We start from the raw sequence: 26,339 nt of genomic DNA, 5'->3' as shown, positions 1-26,339 counted from the left end.
TGAGTTCATTATTGCCATAGCCATATCATCTAGAATACAAGATTTCACAACACTTCTCTTTGTTTTCTGGTTCTTACATTGTTCCTGCTTCTTCCTCTGTGGTGTACTCTGAAGCACGGTTGGGGTGAGGAGCTAATGTAGATGTTCGCTTAGGACTGAACAGTGAATATCTTGTTCTTAGTGCTTCGACCAGTATCTGTCTCTCCATTAATTGTCCACGCAGAAAGAAGCTTCTCTGACAAGGGTTGAAAACAACCCAAGTGTATGGGAGTAAGTACAAATATTTAAAATCTAATTTGACAGGATTGTCATTTAGCAAATTAGCAAGAATAAATCCTATGCTATGGTCTATGATCTTACCAGCTGTAAGACATTTTACCAGAGTTACAATACTAGGAATAAAATTTTCTCCTGTGGGACAGTCCTCAAATCCAATCAGAAAGCCATTACTTATCGCAATCAAGAAATTACTACTGTACAGTAGGCACATCTTGCCTGGCAGTTCCATGTTGCAGCCTTCAATGTCTAGGACTAGGTAATTCTGTTGATTTTTTTGCTCCCTCAAAAGTGTGTATAGCACTTTCCTAGTATTATGAAAGTTAGCTATCACAGAAGATATACCTGCTAAGTTTGAGATTAAGTTCTGATGTCCTGCAGCCATCAGTGTGGTGTCTTCAGCAATATGGTCTTACCATGGCCAAAGGCAGTGGCAGTAGTCTCTGCCGTTTTGGAGACTTCTGGAGATTTCATGAACAGTGACTCATAGGGAGGTATCTCATGTCTCATACCATAATTTTCAGGTACTCATCCATGTCTTCTGGAAGCAGCATTGCCCAGACATGTAGAATAATTATATTTGAATTCTTTTTCTTTTAAGTTCATATTTTGAAATCAACTTTATAACTGGTAAATTCCCTTAAGACTTTTTAAAAAAATATTCTTAGTTTTGGTGAACCCAATCCACTGCCCCCTTTCCTTTCTCACTCTCTTGTCCCATTTCTGCTTAATTTTCTATCCCTTAATACTTACCTAATGTCTTCCATTTCACTCGTGTTCCACTGTCTTTCCCCTACATTTTATTAAACTTGGTTGTGAGATAGTAGGTTTACATGGGTCTTTCCATACCCATTTCCTTGGTTTAGTCTTCCCATTTAACCCCTGATTCTCCCTATAACCCATAAGTTCTTTATACCCACCTCACTACTTTTATTTTTACATGTAATCAACTATTTTCCCACCCTTAATATGTCCCCTCTCCAAAAAGAAGGCTCCTATTTAGTTTACTGGCTTCCACTTGTATTCCAAGTTAAACACACAAAACAAAAGTTTTAGAGGTTGATAAGGATCTGCATATGAGTGAAAATGTACAGTGTTTGTCTTTTTGCATATGCGAACAAAATCTAAGGGGCCCATTAAATACAGTCCTAAGAGGAAGGTTTATAGTACTATAAATGTTAAATGCCTCCAATTGGTAATTTAATGATGTATTTGGAAGTATTCAAAGAACAAGAACAAATCAAATCTCGAAATTGTAAACTGAGAGAAACAATAATCAGAGCTAAGATTAATAAAATTTAAATAAATTAAAATAAGCTAAGAATTTGTTCTTTGAAAGAACAAACAAGATTTACAAAATCTTAGCCAAATTACCAAGAGAAAATTAGAGTTAATATAATTAGAAATAAAAGTGATTTCAAAGATTTCTGATTTCAAAGAAATTCAGAAAATCAAAGGAGACATATCAAAAACCTATATTCTATGACATTGGAAAACCTAAAAGAAATAGGCAAATGACTAGTTGCATACAACATATAAAAATTAAACTAAGATGAAATGATTAAATTTAACAGATTTTTTTATCAACATCACCATTGAAGCAGTAGTAAAGTGTCTCAGTGAATAAACAGGACCAGATGGATTGCAGCAAAATTGTAGCATAACCTTCAAGAATTAGCAGCAATGTAGATCTGATCATCCCAATGAGATACAAAGGAAAAATAGAGGGAAGACTAGTATGCTTTTCAGTTCTATCTGATATTTTCCAAAGTGTTGTCCATATAGATATCAGATAGATGGTTAAATGCACATGTAGTATAATAATTTTTATTTAAATTACTTTAATGCCCATGTGTCTTACAGGACATGATAAAATGAAAATTTCACTAGCCCAGTTTATGCTGTATCCCATAATCTGTTTCTTATTCGCCTCTCTGAACAGTCTCAGTTGTTTTCTTGAATACTCTTGACTCCAGTGCCTTAACATTTCCTGTGCCCTTGCAGCACAGTACCATACCTTCACCCTTGACTCTGTATCAAGCCAAGCCACATGGCATTCTTTTCTTAAAGAAATATTAAGCTATGTGTTATAAACAATACTTTAGAAGCAGTGCCTGGCCTGTTTTTGTTGCTGTTGTGTTTTGCTATTGTTGTTTGTTTGTTTCTGACACCATGAGAAGAATTAGTCTAATCCTTATTGCTGGTTCTGGGAAGAGGACTAACACATGATTACCAGTATTTCCAGCCAATTACTGCTTAGTACAGAACCCTAGCAAATGAGTAAGTCCATCTCAATTGTATAACCAGAGCACCACAGCCTGCTGTTGTGAGCTCTGGGGGACAGAATAGTCTGTTATATAGAAAACCAACAAACACACAACTGTAAAGCTTTTTGCACAGTCTATACTAAACTGCTTAGAGACTCATAGCGAGACCACCCAGTCTCCAGTCTCACAATTCTTTGATTTTCTTTAATTATGCTTTGGGAATGCTTAAAAATTGAGGACTCTCAAGGCATTTCTTCTGAGGAAGATTTCTCTGGGTGTGTCAGGCAACCATTTACTCCTTTGTGCCAAGTACTTCTTTCTACATTAACCTTCCACTACACCATATACTATCTTTTCCCACTATATTGTCAGTGTGCTTGTTGAGAACATGGCTTTTGAGGCCAGAATAATTGGTTGAAATGTTGGCTTTATCCATTTACTATGTGACTTTGAGGCAAGCCACTTGTCTTTCAAGCTCTCATGCCATAGCCAGTTAATGTTAGCTAATTTTATGCTTACATGATAACTTGGAGTTGGTCATGTGCTCTGGAAATCTGAGGTTGCCCAGTAACCAATTAGAGTAAGCTTCAGTGAAGCTCAGGTCTTATCAATAGCTACACTCACTGATTTTTTTCTGTCTTGATGAAAACATGTTTCCTCTAATTGTTATCACATATTATAGTGTAATATGCAATGTGTGCATGGAATCATTTATGCTAGTGCACTTTTTCCCTCATTGATCAAGTTTGCCATCATTTATGACATCTCACATTTGTTGTTTTTTTCTAGAAACCATCTTTGATTACCACCAAACTATATGTTGCTATGTCACTCTGTCGTTGACTGTATATTGCACAGGTGGATGTTTAGATACATGAATGGGTACATGGAGTACTTAATATGTGTTATCTCTATTGTTTTCATTTAATAAATCCAAAAACAATGAAATTGTTTTATTGTCTCCTGGGAAAACTTTATTTGCTCTGATTTAGAAGTAAATTATGGCCCAAGTACAGGTTATTTATATCCGACTCCAAAAGAATTTAGGACAGTATGTTACGTTCACATCTCATTGTCCTGCAGTCAGAGATTATGTGCAGCCTAAAGAGGCAGATGGAAATCACTGATACCAAAGAATTGGTCTTATTGATTCAGTACAGAATTTCTTTGAATGAATGCAGTTATATTTAAAATAGTTAAAAATAAAGTCATGTGTATGTGCAGACACTAGTTTTGTACATAAGAATGAAACAATCTGGGTCCTAGAAATTCCATCTGAGTGTTACAACAGCCCTTAGCCGACTGATTTTCTAACATGTATTTTGAAGGATACTTTAGAGTTGAGGTGTCAAGAAACTGGCCTCTCTAAGACTGGGTGTCAGGTTCTTACCATTTTAATGATGATGATGATGTATTAGTTCCTTTGACAAATATTTCTATCCTATGCAATGTGTGCCAAACTGTAATTTATTGAACAAAAAACAGAATCCTACATTCTAGGACTTATCAGTTTGTTAAAGAGACATATGAACTAGCAAATGAACATAAAAATGAATACAACATACAGAATAGTATAAGGTAATCTGTGCGGTGAGCAAATGAAGCCAGCAATGATACAGAACTCTCATATGCAATGTACCAGTTGCTTTGTGGTACATGGGCACACTTTCTATTTCATAGGTTAGAATACAAGACATTATTGGGTTATGCTTAGTCTTAGGTTTTCCTCATTTCTGTAAATATCTGAAGCAAAAATTTTTACATTTTTTATTGTTTTATTTATTTTCCTATTTTATCATTTAAAATAGACACATGCATGCTTCAAATGTCAATCCTAGCTCCCTTCCCTTCTCCCTCCCAGCCACACCCCTAGTACCCCACCCTCTGCCCAATCCCCACATCTTTCCCCAGGGAGGGTGAGGCTCTCCTTGTGCGGAATCTCCAGAGTCTGTCATTTCATCCAGGGCAGGACCTGGGCCCTTTCCCATGTGTCCAGGCTGAGAGAACATCCCTCCATGTGGAATAGGCTCCCAAAGTTCATTTGTATGACTTGGTGAACACTAATCTACTACCCAAGGCCCCAGAGATTTTTGAGGCCTCCTCACTGACACTACATTCATGGAGTTTGGATCAGTCCCCTGTTGGCCTCTTAGCCATCAGTCTGAGGTTCAAGAGTTCCCCATTGTCCAGTCAGCTGTCTTTGTGGGTTTCACCAGCACAGTCTTGACCCCTTTGCTCATCACTCCTCCATCTCTGTCACTGGGTTCCTGTGGGTCAGTTCAGTGTTTAGCTGTGAGTATCTGTCTCTGCTTCCATCAGATGTATGTTCTAGGTTGTCATATAAGGTAGTCATCAAACTCATCATTAGGTAGGGGCTATTAATGTAGTCTCTCCACTATTATTAAGTTTTCCAGTTGGTGTCCTTGTAGATCTCTGGAAATCTCACTGGTGTCATCTCTCTCCTCAAAGCTATAATGACTCCAACTATTATGGTATCTCTCATCCTGTTCTCCTCTATTCTTACCCCGACTTGAAGCCAAACATTTATTGGCATAGAAATAACTTAAAACCTTCAGCCAATCCTAGAAATATACATTTACATTGCTCCAGGAAAATATTCTAGGAATGACTGTGAAATGGCTTTGATCATAGTCTGGATTCAGATTTGTATACTGGTTTTTTAACAATGTACATGTGTTGCCCTTTAGGCAAAGCTCTAGTGTGTGGTTTGTGGATTAGTACTAGTAACCTACTCTTTGTTCTGTGGCTGTAATGCCATCTTTAGAACAGAAGCTCTGTTAGTAGGCTTATTTGTCAGCATGCAGCGCTCCTGATCTAGGGCTTAGAGCATCCTCTCTCTCACGTTGATCCTGATGCCCAATACCTCCTGGAATGAAAACGCAAGGGTTTCAGCACTGGGGCAAACATGATCCAAGTGAAAAATGTTATTTCAAATCCCAGCCAAGGTAGGATCTCAGAATCAGCACATACATTCAAAAGAATCACAAGCAAGATAGACAGGTTAAAATCAAAAGAAATAAATCCAGAAAAAAACAAACATTATTCACCAATTCAGATAACATTTATAGATATATCATGTGGGTCCATTTATTTAATTCATATTAACTTGGGAAGAGCCTCTTTCATTTTTAAGCAGACTTTATTAGTAGCAATACTGACAATATCAATAATAATAATAATAATTAACATACTTAATTAGTAGTAATACTGACAATATCAATAATAATAATAATAATAATGTTTTGTGTCATTTCATCTGTTGGGCACAAAATTATATACTGGTCATATATATTTCATCCTTTAAAACATTTGAAGTATTGTGTGACTTATAAAAGATGGAATCTAGTAGAGAATAATTGCTTTTTTCATCTTATGGCTGCAAAGAAATGCTGAGCACCCCCAAGAGTTATGTTATAGATGTGTACGGGGTAGTTCTGTTGCCTCACCAGGTTTCAACATATTTATAAAACAGTGGATGGCCTTATGGCATTTGGATAAAACAATAACAAATTATCCATAAAAAGTAGTACATAGCTGACATACTTGTGTGGTTATTTTTCATGTATGTTTGTCTGCACTGTCCAGACCCACAGTTTCTTGGTCTGGTTTCCATTGAGTAGAAGCACCACTGCTCCTCATGAAGGGGTTGGGTAATGGGGAAAAATCTGATTGAGTGCAATGCATTAACAGCTATGGCTAGCTACTGGAGAAGCCTAGCAATACATTAGTATTCATGATGCCATTTATCTGCCTATTCATTCAGGAAACTTTTGAAATTGATACTGTTAGTTGGTTTCCATACTTATTTTTGTTCTCTGTTTTGGTGTCTTTACAGACAGGACATTCTTTTCATGATTGCATTTTTTTGTTCTTGTTCTCTTTATTTTTTAATTTTTATTTAAATTAAAAACAATCTTTTTTCTTTCTTTTTTTGAAATTTTTTTGAAAAATTAATTTAGTTCCCTTTCCCTCCTCTCCTCCCATGCTCCCCAACAAATCCCTCTTCCCACCTCTCGTCCACTCTCCAGGGAGGATGATGCCTCCCATGGGGGTTCATCAAAGTCTGTTACATCATTTGGGTCAGGGCCTCGACCCTCCCCCGTGTATCTCTCCTTAGGGAATGGGATCCCAAAATCAATTTATGCACTAGGGATAAATACTGGTTCCATGGCCAGAGACCCTATAGAGTGCCCAGGCCTCCCAACTGACACCCACGTTCAGGGGGCCTGCTTCAGTCCTATGGTGGTGTCCATGAATTCCCGCTTGATCAGGTGAGCTGTTTTTGTGGGTTTCCCCAGCATGGTCTTTGTTGGTGATAAATATAACAGCATTGAGATCACTGGTTCTCAACCTTCCTACTGCAGAAACCCTTTAATACACTCCCTCAGGTTTTAAATACCTCCAAACCATAAAATTTTTTTGTTGCCACCTCATAACTAATTTTGCTACTGTTATGAATAGCAATGTAAATATCTGCGTTCTCCAATGGTCTTAGGCAACCCCAAGTGGGTTGTGACCCACTGATTGAGAACCACTGCTGTAGATGATGCGCCATAAAACTGTAGTTCCTTATATGCCATTCCTATATTCAATTTTTGGGAATGGAAGCATATCATGTTTCCTAGTGTGGTATAATGTTAGCCATAAGCAACCTCTATTTTATTTTCTGTCATCTTTGCAAACATAAAACTTTTCTTTTTCTGAGATTATAATTTTAACATTTCTCCCTTCCCTCTCATCCTTGAAATCATCCTATATATCTTTTACCCCTTTCCTTCAGATTCATGGCCTCTGTTTCACTAATTATTATCAATTCATATATGTATATACATATATATTCATAAATATAGCCTGTTTGGTCTTTATAATGTAACTCTGTATACAAGTGTGAAACTTAAAAAAATGTTTTGGAGTTAATTATATAGGTGAATGAATAACTTGTATGTCCAGAAGGACACGTTGTAACTAGTAAACATAATGTAATTTTTTGTTTCCTAAAACCCAGGCAATAGTCTTTTAAAAATTATGGAGCTAAGCTAGACATGTGAATATTAAACCATCTACTTATTTATTACATAGGTATCATTTTTCTTTTAATCATATATTTCCCAGAGAATCATTTTCTTATATCAGGAACACCAACTGTTAAAAAAGATAAAATTAATTTCTTTGGTTGATTTTAAAAAGTGTATATGTCTGCTTTATCTGCTCATAAGCCTCAAATTTTCTATTATAATGTTTTGTATTTATCTTAATTATATATATGTATATATAATATATGGAATATAAGGATATAAAACCTGTTATGTATTGATCAAATCAGCATAGCTAGGATTTACTTTTCTTTAAATATTCAAAAATATTGATTTATTTAATTTACAGTAACTATGTGTTTTAGGAGGTACAATGTAGTACTTTAATACCTAGATAAGATTTGCCTATACATAGTATGGGTGACCCGTCAGAAATCTTTTCAAAGCACTAAATTTTCCTATATTGAACAGACAGTCAATATAGGAATACATGCACTTCTAAATTTTCTGTTATTCTTGTAATAAAATGCATTGCATCTTTAACCAGGTTTTAGAAAGATCATAAAACACATTAAAGCAGATACATATTTGTGCTTCAAGGTAGGAATTGGAAGCAACCCATTGTTTCATTGCTACTCACAGCAGGCAGAGCTTTTCCTTAGAGTATTCAAAAGTACAGCACAAAGTTTTATTGCTGTAAGATTCAGAGACTCAAATGTACCTAACTTCATTTGAGGCTAGTGCAGCATGTACCATGTTGGGCAATTTTTCTGTTATGTATTGCTGTAATAATCCTACATGGGAAAGCTCTACCAAATTCAGTATCATAGCTACTTTTTTTTTTAGCTCAAAAGCCTATAGAGCAATAACTTAGAGTGATACACTCTGGGAAGATCTAACTTTCTCTCAACATTTTCCAATGCCTGGTGACTAGCTGGATTCTAGCTTGGGAAAGTGAATAAATTAACCACATTTGTGTTTCTCCTATGATTGCCTATTACATATACATATTACACGTTCCAAGATGTAAGTATTTGCAAGACTAAAACTTATTGACTAAACCAGGTCGCAAAGCTTATCAGACTGGTAGAGATGTGCAAGCTTCTATGACATAGGGTGCTGTTATGGTGAAAACTCTGGGACTTGATAGTGTGGTGTATTTGTGTGCGCATATGTGTGTGTATGTGCACCATCGTGTATATTTGGAGGTTAGAATACAGTCTGAGAGAGTCATGGTTTCCTATCCACTATGTGGATTCTGGGTCATCTTTGTAGGTGGCAAGTGCTTTATCCATCGATCTGTCTTGTTAGAACCTGTTTCCCTCAATTTTACTTACATATTTATTACTGAAATGTGTTTAGTATTTTGCATTGTGCTGGAAAAATATCTGCAGAACAGTTTAAATCAAGTTCTTTGTTTGTTTGTTTCTTTGCTTGTTTTAATTTCATTCCTGCACCCAGTGGAATATCTCCATTATGGTTGTGAGGGCCGAATGGAAGAGAGCTATGTAAGTTAAGATGTCTAGAAAAAGTAAAAACAGGTGAAATCTAAATAAGGTATGACTTTTAAAGATGTGCATTCAGTTACCTACTTCCTCCAGTGCTGTGATCCACAAGAGTTATGCAGTGAGACTTCAAATGATAAAGCAGAAGTGTGAAGCACCAGAGTGAAGTGTTCTAATGGAGATAAACTCAGTTGCAAGAATTCTGGGCTCATCATCTTTTGTATAATGGCTGTTCTTAGAGTAAATCTCTTGTGAAGCCATAAGCACTTTCTTTTGGTGCAAGATTCAGTAGCATATAGATTATCAGGCACAATTTTCCATGTACTGGTATGGTGGCTCATCCCCCACAACTCTGTGGGACTTCCTGTAGGGAGTTGAGTCATGCAGTCAATAATCTTGGTTCCCACAGTCTAATCTCTGCTTCATTCCTTGAGATAGACTCAGAAGTCAGTTCCTTGTAATTATCTTCTACTTGGCAGGACATTTGGTCAGGAGCAGAGTTTTCATATGGATCACATTTCGGACCTTCAAGATATGGGTAGCAAGTCCCAGTTAGTTTGATTCTTTCTCTTTCCTGATAAGGAGACTGAGTGTCCTAAATTCTCCCACAGCTGACTTGGGAAAATGTTAACCTCTACTCTACTCTACAAAAGCTATTAATTGTCTACACCTATCCTTACTTCAGTTTATTGATACAGAATTTTAACCTAGGAACGTATCATGTACCAACTCCCCTGGTCCATTCTTATAATAAATTTTAACTCCTAACAATGCCCAGGCATCCTTTTAGTCATGTCTCCCCAGGGCCACAAAGATGCTGACAGTGTCAATCAAGACAGCTCTTATTTGCTTTTTGACCCTGAGAAATTCAAGCTCACAGAATTGCTTTTGTTTGTGTGTATATATAAGCTGGGAACTTAGCAGCACAGGATGAAAAAGAGTAACGAACATAGTTTGAAGAGCACATGTGTGAACTCATTCTGTACTTCTTAGTTTAGAAATTTTCTAAGTCTTTTCACTAGGCTTAGTCACTCACTTGAACCTTAGCACAGGGTCAGAAGAACTGGACTCTGCTGACCTTCCACACTCTAGGTGTTATAAGCAGCTCCTCCACAATTCCAGCACCTCTAACTAGTCTACTGCAAATTTGAACCCATCACTAGATTAAATTGCTGCTTAAGTTGAGCCTTCTTAACCTAATGATTTCTGGACTTGCAGAGATTCCCAGAGGTGTTTGCACTGATCTCTTGGACATTTCTCAAGCCCATGAAATAATAAAATAAAGGATCACTCAATGCATATAAATAATAGCTCTTGGTAGGTTATTTATTAGATATGTGTTGTACCACATTTTGCTTCAATCAATGAATTGCTTTGTTTTCTTATTGAGAACTTATGTTAAAAACAAAATTTTAAAAGTTCAAATTTGCACTGACTTTCTTTTATGGGCAGTACTGTTTAATCTAAAAATCTAGCTTGCCTCAATATCAGAATACATTCTACCTTCGAGCTCTGCATCACATTTACAAACTTATATATTTACATCAAAGATGAAACAACTCAAATTAGTTCTGCATGGCAATGTAGAATCAATCACAGGATAAAGATAATAAAACACTGTGTACTTTGTTCTAAGTCTTTGTTCTCAGTAGAGTTTTGTGGATGCACTATCAGTCACCATCATTTACTTCTTCTCTTAACTTCACACTCCCTCCTCTTCTTATCCTCTGTCTACATATGGTACAATGAGGTTGATGGTTCATTTACACATAAGTTGGTGATATGGTTCAGGACTGTTTCCATTAGATTCAGCCCAGATTATCTTGCCTAATCTAAAATATCACAAATTCCTTAAACTCTCATTTTGAGATGACTTCTCAAGAATTTAACTTTGATATCACTTTTATAATTAAATTTTATGTGTATGGGTGTTTTATCAACATTTATGTCTGTGTACCACATGTATAATTGGTGCTCTTGGAGATCCAAAGAGTGCTGGATACCTTGGAACTGTAGTTACAGATAGTTGTGAGCTGATGTCTTATGGATGTCATATGGGAATTGAACTTTGGTCCTCTGGAACAGCAATCAGTGTTCTTAACTGTTGAGCCATATCCCTCCCTGATTTCTTATATATTTTTAACTCAGATGTCTTACCAAATACACAGAGCATAGACTTCTTAATTCAAGATTCTCAGAAGATATTGATATTGCTTTTATATCTGAGTACTGGATTTTCTTGGTGCCATCTAATTCTCAGGGCATAGATACAGTGGCCTATCACTGCCTTTATTATTGACTTTAGAAAATATAAACATACATACACACACACACATACATACATACATGCATACATACATTAGTGGCTTTGTCCAACTTATATGGAAATTGAATTGGTGTTGGCGCCCTAGCTCTAGCAATATTTGAAAGAGTATGAAATGAAAAACCATCCATGTACACAGGAGTGTTTTCTTCTGATACCTTACACAGAAAACTTGTCAAGGGCTCAGAAGAATAAACTTTCATCACCTGGTGACCTGGTCTCTCTGTCTCTGTCTCTCATTCTATCCCTCATTTCCCCCTCTCTCTCTTATATCTCTCCTCCTCTCTCATTTTCTCACTCTACTAAATTAAATCTATAATATATATCTGATTTTGAAAAATACATATTTCTCTACATGTGTCTGTTTTCTGCTGTTGATTCACAGGGGCTTATAAAATGAAATCCATCTAAGGTTACAAATTGATTCTGGGTTTAGTGTCTAAAGATTATATTGTTATAATTGCTATGACTATGTAGTTGAAGTTATCTCCCAATAATTGCTAAGTATTAATAATTTATTTAGAACAATAAAAGGAGTTAAAACTAAAATGTGTGTTTGTGCAATATTCAGTGTGGTCTTGGTATCGACTATGGTGCTTGCTGCTTTATCACTGAAGGAGATTATGCTTGGTCAGGAAGTCACAACTCTTGTAAAACTTTATTAGTGTTCAAGATCATTAACAGGAAGCAGAGGTGAAAAAGAAGTAAATATTAAGTGTCAGTTTCAGACAGTCAGAGACAAGTTCATTGAGCTGTAAATTAAATCAAATGCTAGAAAATGCACAGGTCGTTAAAGTGTCCATTCTCTGCAAAACTGTTAAACTTTAAAAGACTTTTTCAAATAAAACCCCTTAAATGAACACTATGTCATGTTGGCACAGAGTAGGTTTACAGTTGTTGAAAGTGCTGGGTGTAAGGACATGAGAGAATATTCTTGTAAATATCCAAAAATGTCAGGAGTTAACAATTATCTCTTTTACAGCCTGCTTATTACCTTAAACATTTGTATATGGTATTAAAAATTCCAGGTTTTTGTCAATTACATTTATTTTTATGTATATTCTAATTTTTCTATTTTCTTTCCATTATTTTTGCCTTTTAATCTAGTTCCATTTTTGTGTATTATTGTATTCAAGGAGTTAGCAGGAACCACCTTGATGAGAAGTGAATTAAGGATATATACATACAACTAGGGAGCCAGCAGCATGCTTACTTTGTATGACTCTAAATGGGACATCTCTCATTAAAAAAATATCCTAAACCTACACAAGTTCCAGACAAGAAAAATTTCATCACAGGTGGAGGAAGGACTTGATATTTGGAGATCTATCAATCTATCTGTATCCATATATTGGTCTATCTATCCATCCATCTATCTATCTATCTATCTAAATTTTTCTTTGTACATGTGGTCACTGGAAGATTGTCCATGTCCCAAAGGATGGCCTCACACCCATTCACATGGTCAGCACCTATTAGGTTTAGTGGACCATTTTTAAAAAGGCAAAGTTGGGAGGGAAATAAGTAGGGGAAGTTATGGAGGGAGTTGAAGGGGAAAATGAAACTACATGTGATTGTATTTCATTATATACATGTATGTAATTCTCAAAAATAAACAAAATGGATTTATATATATATAAATTTTTCAAAGAATAATCAGATAATAAGGAGGAGTGCTGTGAACTGTCATTTTCTGGATATGGTATTGCTATTACACTTCCGCAACCACAGCTATTATTACCTGCACAAGACCTATACAAGATCAAGCTAGGCACAATTCCTATATCAATAGAGTAGAAGATCTTTAGGCCATACCTTTTGCTGAGGAGCCATGAGCACTAATGAACTCATACCATTCTAAAAAGAAGACAGTGACAGGCAGGCTGTGTTCACTAGGAATTATGAATACTGTGTGTTTCCCTTTACATACATGCCATTCTTTCAATTGATACATTAGATTTCCATATACATTGCTTATGTGCTGTTAAACATGAAATGGAAACACACACCTGAGTGTTTTAGGGAAGGATTCTTTATGTGGTAGTTGTAATTGAGCTTCTTATGGTTTGTTCCTTCAAGGTTCTGTACCATCATAAGTTATTCTCATGCCTGCAAAATTATTGGTTGGATATTTGTAATTGGAACGTATGTTAAAACCTGCCCAACCCTCCTGTTTGTAATCTGCTCCTCCTCAGAACTGTTTATGATGTTGAATTCTTATGTGTCAAACTCACTGAGGTTCCCAGGAAAAGCCTTCCCTTTTATGCATGAATAAAGTTTGACCTGAAGGGGGAAAAAAGAAAGCATTGAGAAACTGTATGCAAGATCTAGATGTTTCAATCATATGCTTTATCATTCCAAAAGCAGTTGTTGGAACACAGTAAACTAATTTGGTTGACTCTATGAGTGATGTTCCTACAAATCTAAGACATGAGAAAAAGATGAGGAAAGCTACTATTTTATGGATTCTGAACTCATGGAGTAGCAGTATTTTCTCATCTTATAAATTGTTTCTTACTTGATATGATCTTGTAGGAAACATATCCCACAAGCCTGATGTGTGAGTGCAATGTGCATACTAAAGCTGTGCTTTGATATTTGATCTTAAATAGCCAACCTGCTGATCTTAGAGTGTCAGTTCCATTCATTTCTGTCCCTAAGGCAATACTGTGAGAATATTGGTGTTGTACTCCATTACACAGGACAAAGAGGAAAAAAATCTTAAGGGATCACCTAGCATTTACTCAGTGACATATTATTTGTGTAATAGCCTATTTTCTTTTTGAAGGCCAGGGCTAACATCTTGCCTGACATTATAATATGTTTGTGTTTTACTCTAAGGTGAAGAGGGTTCTCAAACACCTTTGGGTGAATCCAATTTCCAATTCAAAGGAGTCATTTTATATCTTGTTTGTTAAAACTTTCTTCTCTCTAAAATCATCTTATTTAAAAGAGTTTGAGAATTACTTGGTGAAAAGTAGGTCATTTTGTTATAATCTGTAGAGAAGCTCTGCAGTTAGGCTGTGGAGCATTTATGCTTTTTAGCTCCATATAGACATTCCTGAAGCCAGAAGCCCCATAATAGGACATTTTAAGGGAACATCTTAATGATGTCCCAATAGCTATTAAGTTTTGTGATGAATTTTGAGAGGAGAAAACCTTAAGCATGAAAGGAAAGAATGCACACATTAAGTCCAGTGAGTCAATAGAAATGACAGACTGAAGTGGTACTTGTATTCCTTGTAGATATCTTGATTATAGATGTGTGATTATGTGGAAAACTTTCAACCAAGGAAAGTTTTTTGAAGAAGTCTTCAAAAAGTATAGCCCTCATTGCATTTTCTTAAATAGATAAATCCTTGTTAAGAAAAACATTTTTTGTTACTTACCAACTTTTCAATCCAGGTACTCATTTTAGGCATTAAGATAAATAGAAAAACAGGAAAATTGAATTTGATGTTGTAAGGGACAGAGATGAATATATTTGTTTTCTATTGTAATTGAGAGTGACTTCATTAGCATTATATTGCCTACAAATTCCTTGTTTTATAATATCATGCCAAGAAAAGAAACTTAACATGTCACAAATGGTGTCAGTAAACCTTGAATGCCAGAAGTCCTAAGTATACAAACATACTAAACAACATGCTAGTTAGTTCAAACAGTGTCTCTGTAGGGAAAAGGGACCAGTCAAAGAAACACACCCTGAGCAGAGACAAAAAAACACACTTGGCCCTGCAACCAGAACCAAAGTAATGTACCCTGACCCTGAAACCAGTGCCAAAGGAATACACTTTGTCCCTGGAATCTGAGTCAGTGAAAGAAATGCACCCTGGCCCTAAAATTGGAGCCAAAAGGCTAAAAAGGACCAGAGAAAGAAACACACTTTGGCCCTGAAACCAGAGCCAAATCTGACCTTAATCCTGTGCAGAAAACTAACCAATCCTCAAGCAAAGCTCTAGCAAATCTAAGCTCAGTACTGAAATCGGACCAATCCTTACCCTGGAAAAAGTTCCCCACCCCTAAGAATCCCTATATAAACCCTGTGTATGTTCAGCTTGGCTGGACCAGCTACCTGCCTTCCAATAAACCCCTTTGGATGAGCTTTGGGTGAATATCTTTTGTGGCAGCGACAGAGCAGAGCAGAATGAGCAGGGCTGTAACACTCGCCCAGGAAACCTTCCCTTGGCAGAGTGGAGTTGTTACACTCCACTCTCTTTTCCTGGCTCCCTGCTCCCCAAAGTCACCCAAGAAACCTCCTGCTGAGCAAAACTGCTACACTAGGTGAACATCCACAGCTGGAAGACTCTGTCCTGCTGGAGTGGAGCTGATACACTGGAGAAGCCTTTCTCTGAGGCAAGGCTGTAAGCTGCTAAGCTTACTACAACCTGTGGTGGTGCTTGGCTCCATAGCTCCAGGATACCTTTCCACCTGAGCTGTGTAACACTCAGTATTCTGTGGCTCTCGAGTACCAGAATACCTGACCCACTCCTGTTCCATCCTGTCCCGATCCATCCCGAAACGCTTACATTTGGTGCCAAAACCTGGGAAATGCCAACAGTCTCTTTCTGTGGAAATAAGGATTAAATATAGTCCATCTAATTTCATTTTGACAGCTTTTGTATCACATTTTAATACCTGTAAATGAAATCATTGCCAGTGCTCATTACTCATTCTCCTCTATTAATATGCATCAACTCCCTTGCCATAGTCCTTGGGAGGGAAATCTGTGCTTCTCCATTTCTTGATTTTGGTTTTGCTATGTCACACTTGAGACAGTCATGATGGGAGCATGCAATGAAACATGGCAGCAAAGGTAAGCTTTGCTTACCTTCTTGTGCTTCTATTTTCCTCAGAAGAAAGCTGTACCTTGGTTACCTGTGAGTTCAAGAAATATAAGAGACAAAGAAAAATTTGGAGTCTATTATAATCTTTCAGAAAAGAGTAACAGAAATAGTTAAATCTCAGCCAGTTTGTGAATGATTAGATAAAATCCTAAGTGCTTTCACAATGTGCCACTGATATGGTTTGTGGTTAATTGTTACATAGCAAAGGCTGGGTGAAGGCATAGCTATTCTTACTATCATTTATTTCTATAAAATCACTTATTCAATGAGATGGTGGGTCAGAAGTTGTATATAATTCCTACTGATCTAAAACTAAATTCACTTCATTTAATCATAACTCTTGGTTTACTATGTTTAATCACTGCACCAACGGAGGGAGCAGACAGATTACTGATAACTGTCAAATGGAATATCTTGTCTACCCTCTTTTTGTTGAAAACAGATTCTTCTGTCATACAATACATTCAAAGCACAGTTTACCCTCCTTTTATTCCTCTCAGCTTTTCCCAACCTCTCCACTTCCCTGATCCATACCCTTCCATTTCTCTTCACAAAAGAGCAGGCCTCCAAAAGACAAAAACCAAACATGAGAAAACAAGATACTCTACCTTATGAAAAAAAAGACTGCCCAAAACCTTTATGGTGATCTGTATTTGAGGAGTGTTCACGTGGATCTCAAAATCATCACTGTTGAGTTTGTTCTGAGAGGGTTTCTATTGGAGTTTGAATATGAAATTTCCAACACAAAAACCCATGTTGAACATTTGGTCACAGTTAATAGTGCCATTATTTGAGGTTCTAGAATCATAGTTAGGGGCATTTCTTCAAAGAAGTCTATCACTGAGTGTGAATGTAAAGTTTTTATCCTTTGTTTTCACACACTAATTATAGTTCCCTCTCTTTCCCCTCCTCCAGCTCATCTGGTACTTTCCCTGTGTCCCACTCTCCATTTTTTCCCTCAGAGAGGGTAAGGTCTCTTAAGAGGATTCAATGAAGTGTGTCCCATCACCATGTTGAGGCAGGACCCAGGCCATCCTCCCTGTGTCTAAGCAAAACAATGTATCTCTTCATAGGAATTAACCTCCAAAAAGCCAGTTTCTGCATTAAAGATAGACCTTGGTCCCATTTCCAGTGGCCCCACAAACTACCCAAGCTACCCACTGTCACCTGCATTCAGGGAGTGGGCTTAGCTCTCAAAGTCCAGTAAAAGAGAGGGAGGAATGATCTTATGAATAAATGGGTCAAGACCAGAATGGGGAAACTCACATAAACAGCTGACCTGAGCTAGTGAGAGCACACTGAATCTGAGTGTGAATCTTAAAGGCTGTATTTTTTGGTTACAGTCCCCATTTCATATTCTGCTTTTTGTTTGTAAGAAGGAGATAGCATATACTTATATATGTTACTCATGAAACTGATGATCTACTTCAGCATGAACCGATCTCAGAATCAATGGAGCCAAGGGCTATGAACTGACATCTTTGAAACCATGAGCCTAAATGAAACTTTTCTCACTAAGGTGATTTCTTTTTTTTTTATTACTTTAATTTTAAATAGCTTGCTTCACATGTCAATCCCAGTTCCCTCTCCCTCCCCTCTTCCTGCACTTCCCCACCCCCCCAAGCTTCCTACCCTATCCCCACTTCCTTCCACATAGGGGATATCAAGACTGACATTTCACTCAGGACAGGGTCCAGGCACTCCCCTAAGAGTCCAAGGTGAGAGAGCAGTCCTCTTTGTGTTATGGACACACGAAATCCGTTTGTATGCCAGTGATAAACACTGATCTACTACCCAGGGCCCCATAGGTTGCCCAAGCCTCCTCACTGACTCTCACACTCAGGGGGTCTGGATCAGTCCCATGCTGGCCTCTCAGCTGTTGGTCTGGGGTCCAAGAGCTCTCCCTTGTTCAGATCAGCTGTCTCTGCTGGTTTTGCCAGCCCATTCTTTGCCAATTTGCTCATCGCTCCTCTCGCTCTGTCACTGGATTCCATGGGTTCAGTTCAGTGTTTAATTGTGGGTATTTGCCTCTGCTTCCATCAGTCACTGGATAAAGGTTCTAGGATGGCTATAGACATCAAGTTCATTATCAGGAATGGGCACTTAAGGTGGTCTCTCCACTATTGCTTAGTTTGCCACTTGGTGTCATTGGTGCCAGATCTGTCTTGTAACCTATGACTCCCTCTTTCCTCTATTTTACCCCCCACTCGACCTTCCTGTTCCCCCATGACCTACTCTCTCTTCCTCTTCTCCCCCTCTCTTCTTCCCAGCTCCCACTCCCCTCCATCCCTCGCCATGTTCCCAATCTGTTCGGAAGATCTTTCCTCATTCCTCTTCTCTGGGGTACCATGTATATCTGTCTTAGCTTCTTTCCTGTTTCCCAGACTCTCTGTCAGTGGAAGTGCAGACTTGCACTATCCTGACTAAGGTGATTTCTAACACATTTTTTGTCACAGTGATGACAACCAACCATAACAAAGTCTTGTGATGTATAAGAGTGATGCGGCACTAAACAAAATATTACCTTATATTGCCCACCTGAGGAATGCTTTACAGATAGGAGAAATATTAATGGATAGTTCACATGTGTGAACTAATTGTATTGCATGACATTTTAATCTTACATTCCTTAAGAATCCCTGACTGCATTGTTGTATCAAAAAATGTACAAAGTGTGGAGATAATTGACAACTTATTGAATGGATGGGAGAAGATTTAAAACATTTACAACTGCTTGTCAAGAAGACATTGATTTTCAGTAATAAGCTTTTGTTGCTCTTGTTTTGCACTATTTTAAAATCAGGAAGTATGTATTGAGCACATATTATTGAACCACTATAGGCTTGCTACTGCCTTGTGGCAGCAATATAAAAAATCAATGTCTTTCTCAGATACAATGTTAATGATGGGATTTTGAGCATTTATTCACTCAAAATGACATGCCAGAGACAGCTAGCATACTTAAGGATGTGTGTAGCTCTCCACCCATTCCTACTTGGAAGATTGTTGGATATTAACTCCTTAGAAATACAGGCACAATACTGAACTTGAAATGACACACTGTGTTTAGAAGGACTTTGGAAATGTAGTACAAAGAAGACTTGTGGTGAGGTATTTCCACAAAATGTGTAATATCCTTAAAGTGTCCATGTTAAAGTAATTCTTTGCTAATTCTTGATTATGTTGTCAATTCTCTGGGACTAATGAAGCTTGTATTCTAAATAGGGAAAAAGCAAAGATACACAAACATTTCTTACCTCTACTCTTGTTTGTGTACTTATAATCCCATGAGATCAAAACATTTAACTTTCCACTATACAAATAAAAATGGGCACCTTTGTAAGAAAGGAAATAGCTGTTAGCCAGTTCTGAACATAGACCTCTCACTGTAGGTTTTTACTCCATGGTAGATACTCAGTTACATCCTTTAGCTGGAGATCTTTGACACATAAGACTTTGATTAACCTGTCCAGTGATTGTGATTGCTAAACATCTCCCTGCTCTACCACCCTCAGCACTATATCTGTCATTTCAGCAGCATTTCCAATGTTATGTACAAAGGCATGGAGGTACTGTTGCCTCCATGAAAACAACATCCTAGGGCACAGCAATGTGCTGATCCCTCAGGAGAAAACCATTAAGTGATATCAAGGAATGTTCCAGTCATTCATCCATGGAAAGTAAATTGGGCTAAGCATATTTAACCTCAGAAATGTCTCCTCAGTCAATCTTCTTGGTCAACAGCTAAATTGTATTTTTGCCATTTGACCCAAACCACCCTGTTTTCTGTTACTTTCTCACCTAAGCAGCAAATTGTCTATAGCCTGATTTAAATCTCCAAATCAAATCTTCACTTTATCGCTAGTTCAGGAGATTAAAAAGTGTACCTCCAGGCAGCAGTTAATAAGTAATTGTTTATTTAGCCATCATGTCAGGAGCGAAGTTCACAATCAATTCTCCAGGGGTCGAGTTTAGAATTCACTTAAATACTGCTTGCCCTTTTCCCAGTGAATGGCTGCTCAGTTGTTTCCTGAGTTTGATTAAGGTTACAGTAATAATCGTCTTCTACTTCTAATTAAGTTGAAACTACATGTAAGAGTTTGACTTAGGAGCAGGAGTTTCTATCCTGATTTTCTTTTGCTAGTTAGAGATTTAGTTATATTTTTGGCACATCTTATATGTGAGATATTTTAAATACATTTTATGAATTACAGTGATAATTTCTTTTATCATCACTATTGCTCAGATATTATATTATTCATATTGATAATGAAAAACATACTTTTCAGACATTTTGAAAAACTTCACACATCCCTGCAGATAAATGTTAGATAAATGACTCATTGCACAGGTCTTTGAGAGTATGAACCTGTTGTTCTCTATTACTGCCCTAGAGAGCCTAAAAAAGCTAGTAACATTTATACACACTGGTAAATCCTTTGTATATATTCTTTCTTTAATTCAACTTAACAGGCAATTATTTTAGTATGGATTCATAATATATATTTATTTAATTGAACTTAACAGTCATTAACATTTCTGAGGATAGTGGTACAGAAATGGAAGGAAAAAGGATAACACATCCTTTCTGTTATCCTTGGGGACATAATTTACCATGTTATGGAAGGGAGGCTGGAAATAGAGCAACACAATTTAAGAAAAAATAGCATTTGATTTCTCTGTGTTTATGGCTCAGTTATGTGGTGTTTTCATGAATGGGTCTTACTGTCAGGTTGTGGAGGGTAATCAGGAACACTGGAAATATCATGTAAAGTTTGGATATCTACACTTCAGGGCAGGCCCACATCCAAGACTAGTTGGAAAACACAGACTGAACTTGATGGGTTTTAGTTAGATAAATAGACAGATAGATAGATAGATAGATAGATAGATAGAAAGAATAATAGATAGAGAAGGAGAGCTCTAGAGAAAGAGGACATCAAGGCAGGGAGGTGAGGATACTTTTGAACATTGTAGGGTGAGGATGTTGAATATGATCAATATTGGTTGTATAAAATTTTAATTTTCAAAGAATTAATAAAATATTATCTTAAAATATTATGGTAAAAGTTATTACACAAATACCAATAAACTGCTTTTTAATGTGAGGGCTAAGTATAAATTTTATGGTGTTGATTGCCAAGCTGCACTTAATAGCTTATTGGGTAAAGTTTTTGTTAACTGCTATAAGTTCTGCTGAACCGTTGTGAAGGCCTTCAGTGTCATGATTGCGCAACCAGGCAAACATGAAAATTGTCCTTTTTCTCTTCATCTCACCATTGGATCAATTTATTGATTGTTAGTCTAAATACCCAAGTATAGGATGACTACAATCACATATTCAATTACCAGGGTTTAATGCTTAGTATACATAGACTATACATTAAAAGTAGTATACTTTTACTGTTGTAAGCGTGCAAACTTCATTTATTTATGTGACCATGGAATTATACTCACCTCTGTTCATGCCCATACATGCTTACCTTTCTCTCCATTGAGCATAAACTTGTGAACAGTTTGAGTTGCTAGGTGAGAGAAGCATATGTCTAAGTCATAACCAATACTGAGATCCAACTTGCCAGGGATCCCAGGTCTGAATGCTATCTTCAAATTAGTCACATTTCCAAATTTCTTCAAATTAATCATTGATGTCTTCTGCTGTGTGCTGATGTAGGAAGTACATCAGAGATGTTAAAAGTTAAGAGATAAAGCAGACTGGATTTACCAATTCACAGAGGAAATATGTTTGTATTGGATCTTATACTATCAACAATTTATTTTTCTGTAAATATCAGTTCACTAATTATAAATTCTAAGATTCTGCAGACAAAGGAATTGTTCTATCAGCCATAACTATTCCATGAGTTTATTACTTCTCCAGTTTGCCCATCAGGGAGATTGATATCTCTGGTTCAACTGTGAAGTGCTTTATCATATTTTCCAGGTTGCAATACCAAGTTCAGTGCCCTAGATGCTAGAATAGAGAGGATATTGAGAAAAGATGAACCTTATGGAGGAATGTATATGGCCTGAGGGGCATAGTGTAACCCCTTATGGTGATGCATAATTTAAACTTCCATGTGATTACCATTGTGTCTCCCAAACTGACGCCATGTAATTGGGAATGCATTAATGAACACCATCAATAGTTCAGAAAGCTCTAAAAGAACTAATTACATGTGTGATGGAGTAACATAAGTTACTTGGGACACTTGGTTTAAAAATTAGAAATGATGTATATAGCAGTTTCCAATTTTAGTTATATGAGACAATAAACAATGGTCTTTAAAGGACTCAAATCAAATGAACAGAAAATTTTAGAAAATATTTGGAGGAACACTGACTTTCTAATCTTAGAAGGCTCACAAGACATCACAGAAATAGTCAAATAGAAATGAGCAAATAAAGACTAAAGGCTAAATACTCAACCTCCCCATGCTAAATAGAGATTAGTGTACAACAAATAACAACAAAAATACTAGAAGAGATAGTCTAGGTGATCTTTAGTACCCACCCATTAGTGAAAAGCTATTGGCAGTGGATAGTTGTTGGGAGGGACAAGCATTCTTTACTGAGGATGTTCTACTGAAAGGATTCCAAGAACTAGTAAATAGCCCCACTCCTATGCACATATTAGGGGCAATAACTGGGCAGTCATTATTATATACATGTATGAAATTCTCAAAAATAGAGAAAAATTAAAAGGATAACCAAACTGCTCTTTTTTTCCTAGTTTGCTGCTAAGTTGCTATGATAAAATAGTAACCAAAGGCAGATCATAGTGTAAATAGTTCATTTGGCTTACATGTATGGATCACAGAGGGAATTCAGGATAAGAATTTAAGCATGAGGAAACTCAAAAAATTATAGACGCAAGGGACTGTTAACTTGCTTCCTCTGGCTTTCTCAGCTGCTGATCTTGTGCGGCCCAGGCCTACCTACCCAGAGATGACATGTCCCACGAGATGGGCTCTCTCACATCAGTCAACAATCAAGAATAGGCCCTAACTCTTGCCCACAGACTAATATGATAGAAACAAATACTGAATTTAGATTCCCTCTGCCCAGATATGAGTAGCCTTAAAAGAAGTTAACAAAAGTTGTCATTGTTGATATACAAACACATCACTTTATCTTTAGCCCTCAAGTATTCATGTTAGCATCACAGTATAAAACAGAGTTTGTGTTTGTAAAGTCCCATAGTCTCTAAAACATTCAATTTAAAAATTAAAAAAAATGGAATCTTGAAATTCTCAGGCAAATGTATGGAACTAGAAGAAACCATCCTGTGTGAGGTAACCCAGTCACAAAAAAACAAACATGGTTTGTACTCATTCTTATGTGGCTTTTAGGCATATAGAAAAGGATTAGCAGCCTACAATCCACACCACCAGAAGAGTAAGAAAACAAGGAGGACCCCCAAGAGAAATACTCAAGGACCCCTGAAGAAGGAAAGGAGACAAGGACCCCCGAGCAAATTGGGAGCATGGCGGGGGGGGGAGAGGAGGAAGATGGAAAGAAGAGAAGGGAAGAAGGGGGAAGAAAACTGAGACAGGGGAGGAATAGAATAGGGCAAGAAAGGAAATGCCTTGATAAGGGGAGTCACTATAAGTTCAGAGAGAGGTCTGGGACAGAGAAAATGGTAGGAGATGCAGAGCGACAACCCCAACTAAGAATCTAGGCAGTTGTGGAGAGGCTGTCTTTGATGCCCTTCCCCTATAATGAGATTGATAACTACTTTGGTTTCCATTCCTAGAGCCTTGACCCAGTAGCTGATCTAAGCAGAAGCAGGCACCCACAGCTAAACACTGAGCCATACTCCTGAAATCCAGTTGCAGAGAGAGGGTGGAGGGATTAGCAAATGAACCAAGATGGAACTGGAGACACCACAGAATCAGAAACATTTGACCTGTCCTAATGAGAACATGCAGACCATAGCTGTAGAGTGGGGAAATCAGTATTGGACCAAACCAAGCTCTCTGAATGTGGGTACTAGGTAGGAGGCCAAGACAGTCTATGGGACCTCTAACAAGGAGCCAGGGTTCATTCCTGGGCCCCAAATGGACTTCCGGAGGCCATTCCCAATGGAGGGATACTATTGCAGCCCAGATATGGAAAGGAGAGCCTGGATCCTCCCCCAAATGATGTGATGGACTTTGATGATCCCCCCTGGAGGGTCTCATTATCTCTGGGAAGTGGGTGGTGAGTAGGTTGGTGGGATTGGTGGGAAGCATGGGAGGATGGGAGGGCAAGGGAATGGGGGAAAGGATATGCAATTTTCTATAAAATAGAAAAAAGTGAAAAAATACTCTTTAAAAATCCAAAATATATTTAATTGTAGGATCCTATAAAATAAGAGAGAACTAAACACTTTTTCACCATTAGAGAGAAGAACCAGGGCACAATTACTTACAGTCACACTTAAGCAAAAGAAAAAGTTAACAGTGTTAAACATCTAGCTCAAGGTTAGACATTTTTGACATGTATATACAACCTACTGAGTCTGTTTAGTCTTGCTCCTATATACATGCATCTGGAGCTGACCACTTGAGACTGGACAATGTATAAGAGAGCCAGCCTCTGGAGGAAAAAGATTCCCTTTCTCTCTGCAACCATTGTCACCTATGGCAATTCATTTAGTGGTAGAACCTTGTGAAATGTTCACAGTCTTGTGTGTCAACTGGTGTTGTCACTATGCCTCTCTTGTTTAGACAACTACATTGTCAAATTTCACTGGTGCATTTTGCTTGTCACATCAGAGGACATTATCTGCAAACAGATATTCTGGACCACTGACTTTTACGATATGGCCATTCCCTCTTCTCTAAATTTTGCTAAGCCTTTGGTGTATGGTTATATTGTAGATATACCAGTTGGGATGGAACAACTTGTGAATCACTTATTTTCTTCATTTAATCAGCTGTGCATCTCTGTAGAAATCTCCACCTATTGCAAATAAAATAATTCTCTTTGATGGGGGTGAGAGCCAAACTTATTTATAGGTATAATTATTGAGAATAAAATTAGAAATTATATTGGTTTAAGAAAATTACAACAGTGGGATTTCCTCTTTGGACTTTGATCTTTTTGGTCATGGTAGTTGGCTACATTTACAATACCCGACATAAATTCTTCCTACTGATCAAGTCTTAGTCCAGTTGGAGAGTTATAATTTAAACTTTGGACTCCCATCCAACAATGTGAGATGCATTCTCACCCTGAACTCTTGAGGGAGGGTCTAGGCCCTGCCCTGGATGAAATGACAGACTGTGGACACCCCCAAGGAGGGCCTCACCCTCCCTTGCGAAATGAGGGGATATTGGGGGTATTGAGGGGAGGGCATGGGAGAAGGGGAGGGAAAGAGAGAGGGACCTGGAACTGACTTGTGAAGCAACCTTGCTCTAATTTAAATTAAAATTCAAAAATAAATAATAAAAAAAGAAAAAAAAAGAAAAGCAGTGCATGACAGAAAGACTCCATGTGTCAGGGTTCAAACTGATGGATTTTCTTTTTACTTAGAGAAAGGGATCATAAAAAGGGGAAAAGGGATGGAGGATATTGGCCTCCAGGGATATAAGCAGCAGGAGATAGGAAGGAGGGGCAGAGGGAGAGTGAACAGATAGAGTAAGGGAGAGAAAGAAAGAGAGAGTGAAGAGGATGGGAGATAGGCAGCGTCCTTTTAAAAGGAAACAGTGAATATGCACAGGTGGTGCTTTTATTGGTTTCAGGTGAGGGTGTATCCTGTCAGAACCCTAAAGACAGGTCAGTACCTGGTGAATTAAAGTCATTATTATGCTGATGAGATTTACCAAAATAAAAAGTCATAGAATATGTGATTCTCTATCTGTATGATAATATTAAAATGACACAATCATAGAAGAAGGTGCTTATGATGATAACATAATTTTGTCATCTTGGATATCTTTATAATGATACCAATCCTGTATCTTGATTTCTGTAATGTGTACATGAATATATACATGAGATAAAATGGCATAGCACTAAACATATATGTGAATTTGTGCACAAATTTGTGTTTACATAGAAACTACCCAAATAAATTTCAT

The 26,339-nt window shown here is 37.3% G+C and overlaps 1 long non-coding RNA gene across 4 annotated transcripts in view; it reads right to left on the bottom strand.

The window, feature by feature from the left end:
- Positions 1 to 6,677: 6,677 nt before the first annotated feature.
- LOC121132914 overlaps positions 6,678 to 26,339 on the bottom strand; it is a 142,884-nt gene continuing 123,222 nt past the window's right edge. For 2 of the 4 annotated variants that reach the window (XR_005869624.1, XR_005869626.1), the window contains 4 exons: positions 21,756 to 21,937; positions 16,257 to 16,303; positions 14,815 to 14,833; positions 6,678 to 9,627 (listed from right to left, as the gene is read on the bottom strand). This is a non-coding gene — a long non-coding RNA (uncharacterized LOC121132914). Of the gene's footprint in view, positions 9,628 to 13,434; positions 13,535 to 14,814; positions 14,834 to 16,256; positions 16,304 to 19,529; positions 19,608 to 21,755; positions 21,938 to 26,339 lie in introns of all 4 variants that reach the window. The other 2 variants (XR_005869633.1, XR_005869632.1) reach the window with 2 other exon arrangements.

Source organism: Mesocricetus auratus, unplaced genomic scaffold, assembly GCF_017639785.1.
Source record: "Mesocricetus auratus isolate SY011 unplaced genomic scaffold, BCM_Maur_2.0 Super-Scaffold_4256, whole genome shotgun sequence".
Classification (NCBI taxonomy): Eukaryota; Metazoa; Chordata; class Mammalia; order Rodentia; family Cricetidae; genus Mesocricetus; species Mesocricetus auratus.
This window is presented reverse-complemented; position numbering and strand designations above follow the sequence as displayed.